Genomic DNA, 13,560 nt, shown 5'->3' on the forward strand with positions numbered 1-13,560 from the left:
CCAGGTGGGAGTGCAGTGGCACAATGATAGCTCACTGCAGCCATGAACTCCTGAGCTCAAGCAGTCTTCTCACCACAGCCTCCTGAGTAGCTGGGACCACAGGCGCATGCCTCCACACACAACTAATTTTTTTTTTTTTTTTTAGTTTTTGTAGACACGGAGTCTTGCCAGGTTGCCAAGCTGGTCCTGAACTCCTGACCTCAAGTGATCCTCCCGCCTCAGCCTCCCAAAGTGGTGGGATTACAGGCATGAGCCACTGTGCCCTGCCCTGTTTCTTTACAGTTGTCTTTGCCCCTTTATACTTAATCCCCCATAATAATTCTTTATATTAAATTTTCCCAACGGAGAATATGGCAGAAGTGATGGTGTGTGAGTTCCAGGAGTAGATTATAAGAGTCACATGGCCTCCTCTTTGCTCTCTCTCTTGGGTCATTCACTCTGGGGGAAGTGAGCTGCTGGGTCTTAGGGAAAATCAAGCAGCCCTGTGGACAGGTCCATGTGGTAAGGAACTAAGGCCATCTGCCAACAACCAGCACTAACTTGCCAGGCCTGTGAGTGAGCCGCCTTGGAAGTGGCTTCCCCGGCCCCATTCAATAGTCTTGACCTCCTGAGAGACTCTGAGTCAGAACCACCCATCTAAGCCATTTCTGGATCCCTGACCCACAGAGACCGTATGAGAGAATAATTTTTTGTTTTTTTGAGAGGGAGTTTTGCTCTTACTGTCCAGGCTGGAGTGCAGTGGCATGATCTCAGCTCACTGCAACCTCTGCCTTCCGGGTTCAAGTGATTCTCCTGCCTTAGCCTCCCCAGTAGCTGGGATTACAGGCCCCCACCACCACACCCAGCTGATTTTTTGTATTTTTAGTAGAGATGGGGTTTCACCATGTTGGGCATGGCTGGTATCGAACTCCTGACCTTAGGTAATCCACCTGCCTCAGCCTCCCAAAGTGCTGGGATTATAGATTGAGCCACCTCTCCCGGCTAAATATTCTTATTTTAAACTACTAAGTGTTGAGATAATCTATTACACAACAATAGATAACTAATAGAGACACCAAAACAAGAGCTATTTCAAAATACTAGACTCAGGGAGACCACTTTTAATGAAGGCATCATAAACCTTTGCACAGGGCCTTATGTCCGTATTAGTCTGTTTGCATTACTATAAAGGAATACCTGAGACTTGATATTTTATAAAGAAAAGCGGTTTGGGCCAGGTGTGTTGGCTCATGCCTGTAATCCCAGCACTTTGGGAGGCCGAGGCGGGCAGATCACCTGAGGTTGGGAGTTCGAGACCAGCCTGACCAACATGGAGAAACCCCGTCTCTACTAAAAATACAAAATTAGCCAGGCGTGGTGGCACATGCCTGTAATCTCAGCTACTCGGGAGGCTGAGGCAGAGGTTGCAGTGAGCCAAGGTTGCGCCATTGCACTCTAGTCTGGGCAACAAGAGCGAAACTCTGTCTCAAAAAAGAAAAGAAAAAGAAAGAAAATAGGTTTGGTTGGCTCACGGTTTGCAGGGTATACAAAAAGCATGTTGCTGGCATCTGCTTCTGGTAAGGGCCTCAGGAAACTTACTATCACGGCAGAAGGGGGAACAGGTGCACCACATCACAAGAGTGGGTGCAAGAGAGCAAGGCGGGTAGGTCCCAGTGAACAACCATATCTCACGTGAACTAGCTGAGCAAGAATTCACTTATCACCAAGGGGCTGATGCTAAACGTTCTTGAGGGATCGGCCCCCATGATCAGTCACCTCCCACCAGGTCCCACTTCCAGCACTGAGAATCACATTTCAACATGAGATTTGGAGGAGACAGATATCCAAACCATATCAGTGTCTCCCTTTTTTATGAATGCTATTGAAGTAAAGAGTGACTTTTTTCTTTTTTTTTTCTTTGAGACAGAGTCTCGCTCTGTCACCCAGGCTGGAGTGCAGTGGCATGATGTCAGCTCACTGCAATCTCTGCCTGCCAGGTTCAAGTGATTCTCCTGCCTCAGCCTCCCGAGTAGCTGGGATTACAGGCGCACGCCACCACGCCCAGCCCATTTTGTATTTTTAGTAGAGACAGGGTTTGGCATGTTGGTCAGGCTGGTCTCAAATGCCTGACCTCAAGTGATCTGCCTGCCTCGGCCTCCCAAACTGCTGGGATTACAGGCATGAGCCATCATGCCTAGCCAAGAGTAACATTTTTAAATGGTATATTTTAACCTTTGAAGAGTTTTCTGAATTTAGATACATTATAAAGAGGGATAGTGTAGTGAAATTTTGACTTAACTCATTTCCAGCTAATATCCAAGAATGAATTTTCTTGAGGGGGAATATTGTGAAACATAGTATTGGTAAGAAGTTTGTCTGGGCACGGTGGCTCACGCCTGAATCCCCACACTTTGGGAGGTGGAGGCAGGCGGATCTCTTGAGACCAGGAGTTCAAGACCAGCCTGGCCAATATGATGAAACCCCGTCTCTACCAAAAAAAACACAAAAATTAACCAGGCATGGTGGCGCATGCCTGTAGTCCCAGCTACTCTGGAGGCTGAGGCAGGAGAATCACTTGAACCTGGGAAGCAGAGGTTGCAGTGAGCTGAGATCACTCCACTGCACTCCAGCCCACATGACAAAGTGAAACCCTGTCTCAAAAAAAAAGAAAAGAAATATTAGAGGTGGTAGCACCCTATTTTAACCACATGACAAGGCTCCATACCTTATCCCTCTATCTATAGAACCCAGAAAAAAGGATAATTATGAAATACATTATTAGCACATTTATTCAACTTTTTCTTACAGAGTCTAATTTAGCTGTTTGTTATTAAGGACTGGCTTTACCAATAATAGATTTTAGGTGAGTTAAATCTTTAGTTCCATGACTTTAAGGAAGATATATTTAAAGCGCCTAAAAACATTTCATCAGTTAATTTGTTTTCAAACATGTATTAAAATTAATATTTGTATTTTTCCAACCCTTTTTGAGTTTATCAGGTTAAATAAGATACCTCCAAGTTAAAGAGTAGAGACAAGTTGTATTAGAATAGAATATGCTGGCCAGGCACAGTGCCTCACGCCTGTAATCCCAGCACTTTGGGAGGCCGAGGCAGGAGGATTGCTTGAGCCCAAGAATACAAGACCAGCCTGGGCAACATGGCAAAACCCCGTCTCTACAAAAAAATACAAAATCATCCAGGACTGGTAGTGTGTGCCTGTAGTCCCAGCTACTGGGGAAGCTGAGGTGGGAGGATCACTTGAGCCTGGGAGGTCAAGGCCACAGTGAGCTGAGATCACACCCACCGTACTCCAGCCTGGGCAACAGAACAAGACCCTCTCAAAAAAAGAATATGCTGTGCCACAGTAGCAGATTAACCCTGCATGTCAGTCAAAATTCAGCCAAAGAATTAGAACCAACAAGAGTATATTATGGGATTTTTTTCCAAGGAGTTGACCTTCTATAATTGTAAATCTAGTTAAGCCATCTCTGCAGGGCTATTGTCTTCACAGCCACTGCTGGATCTTCAGAGTCAGTTAGTCAGAGAAGATGGATATGAAGTGGAAGGGAGCAGGCATTGGCACGAATGGAAGCCCATGAGGACAGGGGGACTGAAACTTATGTGAGTGCCTGTCCCCTCTGAGCTGGGTGATATGGGTGTCATGCAGAGGCTGGAGCCCATTGTCACAGAGTGAAACACACATATGGCCCAGGAATCAGAGGAACTGAAGGAGGCTCGAAGGGAAGGTAGAGCAATTACAGACCAAGCCACTACCTCATACCAAGCAAGGAGTCAGCCGATCACCAGCAATGTATATGGGCCACAGAAAAACTAATGCTTCACCTCCATGCTCCAAATCCTGCACGACAGTCTCTCTAGTGGCTTTAAACAGAAACACAGAGGAAAATAATTCAGGGAAATGTAGCTCAGCTTGGGTAAACTGACACTACGTGTCCGCCCCCTAGAAACATGGTGGCTTAAAACACTTTTTCTTGGGAAGTCCTATCTGAGTCCATGAGCCCTCCATGTTATAGTTATACCATCTGGAATTTATGGTGTCCAGCGTTGCTGGGGAAGAGCAGGCATACAGGGGGAGGCTCGTCACTGAGTGACTGCCGAATCTCAGAAGTACATTCTTCCTGCTCACTGTTCATTGGTCAGTTCTTACACACATGGCCCTAGAAGCTGCAGGGGAGCCTGCACAATGTACTTTTCAAAACTATATACCCCAAAAAAGGGAAATTAAGTAGAATTTGGTAAGCATATAGGGTTGTCTCTACTACACAGGTATACTTAATTGTCATTTAGTAAATATTAGTAAAGCCATTTTGGTATGCTCCTCAGAAATTGAGAAAATGTATTTCTCCAGTAACAATATATAAATAAAAAAAAAAAAAACATTGGCCGGGCGCGGTGGTTCATGTCTGTAATCCCAGCACTTTGGGAGGCCGAGGCGGGTGGATTACCTGAGGTCAGGAGTTTGACACCAGCCTAGCCAACATGGTGAAACCCTATCTCTACTAAAAATACAGAAAATTAGCTGGGCGTGATGGTGGGTGCCTGTAATCCCAGCTACTCGGGAGGCTAAGGCAGGAGAATCACTTGAACCCGGGAGGCGGAGGTTGCAGTGAGCCAAGACTGCGCCATTGCACTCCAGCCTGGGCAACAAGAGTGAAACTCCATCTCAAAATAAATAAATAAATAAAAATCCTTCTACTAGTCAAGTGGTTTCCAGTACTTTGCTCCCAACAAAATTGGAGGAGGATTGAATTGCATTTTATGATAAAAAATAATTTTGCTGAGAGATTACTATGTAATTTTTGACATAATAACTTGGAAAGAATCCAAAAAAGTTGAGTAGCATCGCTTTAAGACAACTTTCATTCATATATGAACAAGTCTTCTAAGTATTGATATGGTTTGGATCTGTGTCCTCACGCAAATGTCATGCTGAATTGTAATCCCAAATGTTGGAGGTAGGGCCTGGTGGGAGGTATTGGATCATGGGGGTGGATTCTTCATGAATGGTTTAGCACTAACCCTTCGGTGATAGAGTTCTCCTGAGATCTGGTTGTTTAAGTGTGTGGCACCTCCCCTCTCTCTTCCTCCTGCTCTGGCAATGTAAGACACCTCCTCGTCCTTTAGTTTTCTGCCATGACTGTAAGTTTCCTGAGACCTTCCCGGAAGCTGAGCAAATGCCAGCATCATGCTTCCTGTACAGCCTGCAGAACAGATGAGCCCATTAAACCTCTTTTCTTTATAAATTACCCAGTTTCAGGTATTTTTTATAGCAGTGTGAGAACAGACTAATACAAGTGCTAACATCTATAAAAATAAAACCCAAAAATAAAGTTGATGCAGAATTCCTTCTGTCTCATTCCAGCAACAAGTAATATTTATACACAGATATGTAAACTTTTAAAAATGACTTATTGGCCAGGCACGGCGGCTCATGCCTGTAATCCGAGCACTTTGGGAGGCTGAGGCAGGCAGATTACCTAAAGTCAGGAGTTTGAGACCAGCCTCGCCAACATGGTAAAACCCCGTCTCTACTAAATATACAAAAATTAGGCAGGTGTGGTGGCATATGCCTGTAATCCCAGCTACTCACGAGGCTGAGGCAGAAGAATTGCTTGAGCCTGGGAGATGGAGGTTGCAGCGAGCCGAGACTCTGCCACTGCACAGCAGCCTTGGTGACAGAGCGAGACTCTGTCTCAAAAAAAAAAAAAGAAAAAAGAAAAAAATTATTTATCAATGTAAAAGATGTAGCTCTAATATAATTCTATGTCTATGTTTAATCATTGCCAAAATTTTAATTTTATTGCTTGATGTGTAGTGTTTAATAATGATTATAATAACTTGATCCAGGAGGACTTTTTGGCTAACATTTAGAGACTGTGATCACAGAAAATGAGAATTACAACACAAAAGAAAATTGTGGCCAGGCACAGTGGCAGGCGGATCACTTGAGACCAGAAGTTCGAGACCAGCCTGGCCAACATGGCGAAACCCTGTCTCTACTAAAAATACAAAAATTAGCTGGATGTGGTGGCGGACGCCTGTAGTTCCAGCTACTCCAGAGGTTGAGGCAGGAGAATAGCTTGAACCCAGGAGGCAGAGGTTGCAGTGCATCAAGATCATGCCACCGCACTTCAGCCTAGGCGAAAGAGCAAGACTCTAGCTCAAAAAAAAAAGTTTCAAACATAAATAATAGGATATTTAAAAATAGGATAAAAATCTTTGGGGAAAATGGAATGGAAATATAAGTTCAGGGATAAAAAAAGAATGGTATAAGATTTCCACCTGGCCGGGCACAGTGGCTGACGCCTGTAATCCCAGCACTTTGGGAGGCCGAGGTGGGTGGATCACCTGAAGTCAGGAGTTCAAGACCAGCCTGGCCAACATGTTGAAACCCTGCCTCTACTAAAACTACAAAAAAAAAAAGAAAAAGATTTCCACCTATTAGAAAAGAACTTTTTATATAATTTTAAAACAACAATGACATAAAATTGCTATTACATTTAGATTTCATTGTGAAGATAATGGAACAATTTTATTTTTAAATGTCAATACTTATAAATATTCAGAAAGTTATATTATTTTCAATGATTTAAATTTATGCTGAAACATTTTAGATGTCAATTTAAGAAATGAGTAATTACATAATTTTCAGATTTCTTCTGGGGGTACATAAACAAAAAGGTTAAAGATCACTACTAGAGCACTGTGGTGACTACAGAAAGGGCCTGGTACCCTGAGGGCCAGAATCTGAAGTTTGCCATGTCGAACAAGACTAAACATCTGCCAAGAATTCCTGGTCATAGATGCGAAAGAATTGGACTTGAAAAATATATCCCCTCAGCTGGGTGCGGTGGCTCATGCCTATAACCCCAGCACTTTGGGAGGCCGAGGCAGGTGGATCACCTGAGGTCAGGAGTTTGAGACCAGCCTGACCAACATGGAGAAACCCCGTCTCTACTAAAAATACAAAAAATTAGCCAGGCGTGGTGGCGCATGCTTGTAATCCCAGCTACTTGGGGGGCTGAGGCAAGAGAATCACTTGAACCCAGGAGGCGGAGGTTGCGGTGAGCCGATCGCGCCATTGCACTCCAGCCTGGGCGACAAGAGCAAAACTCCGTCTCAAAAAACAAAAATCTCCCCTCAATACTGACCAAAGACATACCAGTTAAAATAACCATCAGATAGCCAATCTATTTGTCCCACTCTCTACTCACGTAGCTCCGTGCTACTAAAGGCTTTTAACAATCTGACTTCAATACACCTTTCTTGTTTTTTTTATTTGTTTGTTTGTTTGTTTTTGTTTGTGTTTTTTTTGTTGTTGTTGTTGTTTTTTGAGACAGAATCTCAACCTGTGGCCCAGGCTGGAGTGAAGTGGCATGATCTCGGCTCACTGCACTTCAGCCTCCCAGGTTCAAGCGATTCTCCTGCTTCAGCCTCCCAAGTAGGTGGGATTACAGGCACACACCACCATGCCCAGCTAATTTTTGTGTTTTTAGTAAAGATGGGGTTTCACCACATTGGCCAAGGTGGTCTCAAACTACTGACCTCAGGTGATCCGCCCGCCTCGGCCTCCTAAACTGCTGGGATTACAGATGTGAGCCACTGCACCCTGCCTCAATATACCTTTCTAATCTCATTTTCTGCTACTTTCTCCCACTTCATGTTCTGGCTCCTCATATTTTTCTAAACAGATCATTGTCCCTCACAGCTCATGCCTTCATGCTTGCTTGTCACTCTCTCAGGCAGTGCAGAATTCAGCAATCATGGTGCGAACTCTTTGGGCCAGAGCCTATCCCAAGCCTTTCTAGAGGCTCTAAACAGCATGGAGAACTCCAAGGACAGTCATGCACTGCATAATAGCATTTGAGTCAACAATGGACCACCTACACAACAGTGGTCCCATAAGATTATAACGGAACTGAAAAATTCCTATCACCTAGTGACATTATAATGTCATATTGCAATCCATTAGTCACATGTTTGTGGCGATGCTGGTATAAACAGACATACTGCCCTGCCAGTCACATAAAAGCATTGCACATACAATTTTATATAGTACATAATATTTGATAGTGATAACAAATGACTCTTACTGGTTTATGTATTTAATATATATATGTATATATACATATATTTTTCTTTTCTTTTTAAGACAGAGTCTTGCTCTGTTGCCCAGGTTGGAGTGCAGTCGTATGATCTTGGCTCACTTCAGCCTCTGCCTCCCAGGTTCAAGTGATTCTCCTGCCTCAGCTTCTCGAGTATCTGGGATTACAGGTGCATGCCATTTTTGGTAGAGTCGAGGTTTCACCATGTGGGCCAGGCTGGTCTCGAACCCCTGACCTCAAGTGATCCGCCCACCTTGGCCTCCCAAAGTGCTAGGATTACAGGTGTGAGCCCCTGCACCCAGCCTTTTATCATTATTTTAGACTGTACTACTTATTAACAAAAAAAAGTTAACTGTAAAACAGTTTTAGGCAGGTCCTTCAGGACGTATTCCAGAAGAAGGCATTGTTATCATATGAGATGACAGCTCCATGCATGTTATTGCTCCTGAAGACCTTCCAGTGGTACAAGATACGGAAATTGGAAAACAGTGATATTGACGATCCTGACCCTATGTGGGCCTCGGCTAATGTGTGTGTTTGTGTTTTACTTTTTAACAAAAAATGTGTGAAAAGTAGAAACAAAGACAAAAAATTTTTTAAATAGAACAAAGCTTATAGAATAAGGATATAAAGAAAGAAAATGTTTCTGTGCAGCCATACCATGTGTTTATTTATTTATTTATTTATTTATTTATTTATTTATTTTTGAGACGGAGTCTTACTCTGTCGCCCAGGCCAGGCTGGTCTTGAACTCCTGACCACAAGTGATTTGCCCACTTTGGCCTCCCAAAGTGCTAGGATTACACATGTGAGCCACCGTGCCTGGCCAAGACTTAAAAAATATATATATATATTTTGAGACGGAGTCTCAAAGGCTCTCAAAGAGCCTCGCTCTTTCGCCAGGCTGGAATGCAGTGGCACAATCTCAGCTCACTGCAACCTCCGCCTCCCGGGTTCACACCGTTCTCCTGCCTCAGCCTCCCAAGTAGCTGGGACCACAGGCGCCCGCCACCACACCCGACTTTTTGTATTTTTAGTAGAGATGGGGTTTCACCATGTTGGCCAGGATGGTCTCGAGCTCTTGACCTCGTGACCCACCCGCCTCAGCCTCCCAAAGTGCTGGGATTACAGGTGTGAGCTAACACACCCGGCCGTGTTTATGTTTTAAGCTAAGTGTTATTACAGAAGTCAAAAAAGATTTTAAAAATTAAAAAGTTTATAAAGCAAAAAAATTTACAGTTAAGGTTCAGTTAATTTATTATTGAGAAAGAAAAATAAATTTAGTGTAGCTTAAGTATACAGTGTTTATAAAGTTTGTGAAAATAAAGTTCTAAGGTTGTTGGATCTTTAAAAATACTTTAAGTCACCGGGTGCGGTGGCTCATGCCTGCAATCCCAGTACTTTGGGAGACTGAGGTGGGCAGATCACGAGGTCAAGAGATCAAGACCATCCTGGCCAACATGGTGAAACCCCGTCTCTACTAAAAATACAAAAATTAGCTGGGTGTGGTGACACGTGCCTGTAGTCCCAGCTACTCAGGAGGCTGAGGCAAGAGAATTGCTTGAACCCAGGAGGCAGAGGTTACAGTGAGCTGAGATCATACCACTGCATTCCAGCCTGGCAAAAGAGCGAGACTCCGTCTCAAAATATATATATATATTTTTTAAGTCTTGGCCAGACACGGTGGCTCACATGTGTAATCCTAGCACTTTGGGAGGCCGAAGTGGGCAAATCACTTGTGGTCAGGAGTTCAAGACCAGCCTGGCCAACATATTGAAACCCTGTATCTACTAAAAATACAAAAATTACCTGGGCATGGTGGCACACGCCTGTAATCCCAGCTACTCGGGAGGCTGAGGCAGGAGAGTTGCTGAAACCCGGGAGGCGGAGGGTTGCAATTAGCCAAAATCACGCCACTGCACTCCAGTCTGGGAGACAGAGCAAGACTCTGTCTGAAAAAAAAAAAAAAAAAATTAAGTCTTGAGAGGCATTTGCCAGTGATCTGTAGTATATAGTTATAATTTTTGTTTTTTAGATTATAGATTGACATTATTGTTCTTGTTTTGTGAATGACTAGGAGAGACTAGAGACCAGATTTTTCTTATAATTATTGATATTTATTATAGATTAATTGTCTCTTTTATGGTCTTATATCTAACTTACTTCAGATGGCACAAATGACCCCATGACTGTTAGATCTTCAGTGTAAGATATTCTATATACCTTCCCTTTCCACACGAAAAAAGTCCACCTTGACTCATCAAATCATTATAATTATAGTAGTTTACATTAATGTCTTATTGTAGTGTACAGTATTGTATACTACTAGGCCTTCATATTCAGTCATCCCTCACTCATGACTCACCCAGAGCAACTTCCAGTCCTGCAAGCTTCATTCATGGTCAGTGAGCTATGCTGGTGTACCATTTTTTATCTTTTGTACGGTATTTGTACTGTACCTTCTCTATGTTTAGATGTACACATTCTTACCATTGTATTACAATTACCTACTGTGTTCAGGACAGTAACATGCTGTACAGGTTTGCAGCCTAGCAGCTATAGGCTGTACCACAGAGGTTTCTAATCTTTCGGCTTCCCTGGGCCACATTGAAAGAAGAATTGTCTTGGGCCACACGTAAAATACACTAACACTAATGATAGCTGATGAGCTTAAAAAAAGAAAGAAAATCACCAGGAAATCTCATAATGCTTTTTAAGTTTATGAATTTGTGTTGGGTGACTTTCAAAGCTGTCCTGGGCCACATGCAGCCCGCGGGCCACGGGTTGGACAAGCTTGCTGTACCACGTCATCTAGGTATGCAGTAGGCAATACCATCTAGTTTTGTGTAAGTGCACTCTATGATGTTCATACAATGATGAAATTCCCAAACGATGTGCATCTCAGAATGTATTCCTGTCATTAAGTGACACATTATTGAGAAATTTATCCTAAGGAATATCATAAGTATTTCTAAATATCCTATTCTGAAGAAACAAGGTAGTGGAGAGCAGGCAAAGGGATGACGTCTAGAGATTTCTTGATGAACTAGACTCTAGCTGCAAAAACACGGAATTTATATGACTGAAGTTTCAGATATTAAGCCCAATGGATTTTGTTTGTATATTCAGGTATGGCTTTGTGCTGATGGCCTTACTCTGCTTTCCCCCATCTGAATGGAAGAGTCATTTGCCTGCCTTCTGCCTTTTTTCTCTCTACTCCAGGAGCTTTGTCACCAGTAGGGGCTCAGAATGACTGAACTTAGAGCAAAGTATGTGTACAAGGCGTCTTGTCTATGCAGCAGGATGTTAAAATGAGACTCTTTCAATCCTGAGTGTTAGCTGTGGCACCAAAGCTGAAAACAATAGATCTATTTTAATGCAAAGCCTTAGATCAAGTTGGAAGACCAACAGCCTTCCAAAGAAGGTTGTGGAAACACCAGTTCTGCCAGCTAATCAGCTCATCACCCACTTTGAGAGTGCACAGGAGAGGCTTGGAGACTGATTGCAGAGATGGGAGAGGATTTAGAGAATTCTTCCCAGTGCTGCCCGTGTGTGCTTCAAGGGGCCTCCAGAGAATCACTCTGAGATACTGATATATGTCCCCTAGAGTTTGGGGAACATAAGGACTTGTTCTTCCTTCATGTCTGAAAAAGTAAGTCTGTTACGCAAAAGGGGCCCAATCCAGACCCTAAGAGAGGGTTCTTGGATCTTGTGCAAGAAAGAATTTGGGTAAGTTCATAAAGTGAAAGCAAGCTTATTACAGGAGTAAAGAAACAGAAGAATGGCTACTCCATAAACAGAGCAGAGTATGAGGTGCTTGACTAAGTACACTTACAGTTAATTTTTGATTATATGTTAAATAAGGAGTGGATTATTCATGAGTTTTCCAGGAAAGGGACAGGGATTTCCTGGAATCGAGGGTTCTTCCCTTTTTTTTTTTTTTTTTTTTTTTTGAGACGGAGTTCGCTCTTGTTGCCCAGGCTGGAGTGCAAAGGTATGATCTTGGCTCACCGCAACCTCTGCCTCCTGGGTTCAAGCGATTCTCCTGCCTCAGCCTCCAGAGTAGCTGGGATTACAGGTGTGTACCACCATACCCGGCTAATTTTGTATTTTTAATAGAGACAGGGTTTCTCTATGTTGGTCAGGCCGGTCTCAACTCTCAACCTTAGGTGATCTGCCCGCCTCAGCCTCCCAAAGTGCTGGGATTACAGGCGTGAGCCACAACGCCCAGCGCCTCCCACTTTTAGACCATGTAGGGTAATTTCTGGATGTTACCATGGCATTTGTGAACTGTCATGGCACTGGTAGGAGTGTCTTTCAGCATGCTACTGCATTATAATCTGTGTATAATGAGCAGTGAGGATGACTAGAGGTTGCTTTCATCGCCATCTTGGATTTGGCAGGTCTTGGCCAGCTTCATCATTGCATCCTATTGTATCCGCAGGGTCTTTATGACCTGTATCTTGTCCTGCTGACCTCCTGTCTCATCCTGTGACTAAGAATGCCTAACCTCCTGGGAATGCAGCCCAGCAGGTCTCATCTTTATTTTAGCCATCCCTATTCAAGATGGAGTCGTTCTGGTTCGAACACCTCTGACAGTCTGTGAGCCAAAGGCTGAGTGAGAACAGTGTGTGGCATGAGAGGAAAAGGACCTATCCTGGGAAGGCCTGGACTTGCAAGTTTCTGAGGGACAAAGATGCATGTTTTGTGTGGACCAGCTATGGATTCCGCAACAGGACCGTCTTGAAATAGTGCAGGACTAAGAGGATCACGTGGAGGGGCAAGGTGATCCAAACAAGTGTTCCCTGAGGCGTACACTTCAGGAAGCTGGAGATTCAAAGGGGAAGAGCCTTCACTCAACCAGCCAGAGGAGGTGTCTCTTCTCTCCAGGAACAACAGCAACCCCCAAAAGTGTTCCATAAGAGATCCCAGCATTTGACATGAAACAACTAAAAGATAAAGGTGCCAGATTATAACTGGGCAAGTCAAGACATTTTCTTCCCTGCCTGGGGTTGGGTTCCCCAGAAGCGGACTGTGAGATGAGGATACTGTACAAGGGCTTCAGTGCTCCCAGGTGAAACCCATGGGGTGAGGGATAAGCCAGAAAGGAAAAGGGAAAGAGCTGAGAAGAGTTGCGGTCTCGGGCAGAATTCCACAAAGGGGAGTTTGAGCCTGATCCTGTGTGGGTGCTCCAGAATGGAAGTTCCTCCCCAGAGTTTGTTCTTGGCCTGAGGCAAGGTTGGTCAGTCAATTCCCAGGCAGCTCTGGCCCTCTGTGCCTTCAGGCACAGTAGCACCAGTAGGAGGGCAACCTCCAAAGAGAGTAAAGTCTTTCCAGGCTGGGCATGGTGGCTCACACCTGTAATCCCAGCACTTTGGGAGGGCCAGGTGTGCAGATCACCTGAGGTTAGGAGTTCGACACCAGCCGACTTGGGGAAACCCATCTGTACTAAA

Source organism: Pongo abelii, chromosome 4 (assembly GCF_028885655.2).
Source record: "Pongo abelii isolate AG06213 chromosome 4, NHGRI_mPonAbe1-v2.0_pri, whole genome shotgun sequence".
Classification (NCBI taxonomy): Eukaryota; Metazoa; Chordata; class Mammalia; order Primates; family Hominidae; genus Pongo; species Pongo abelii.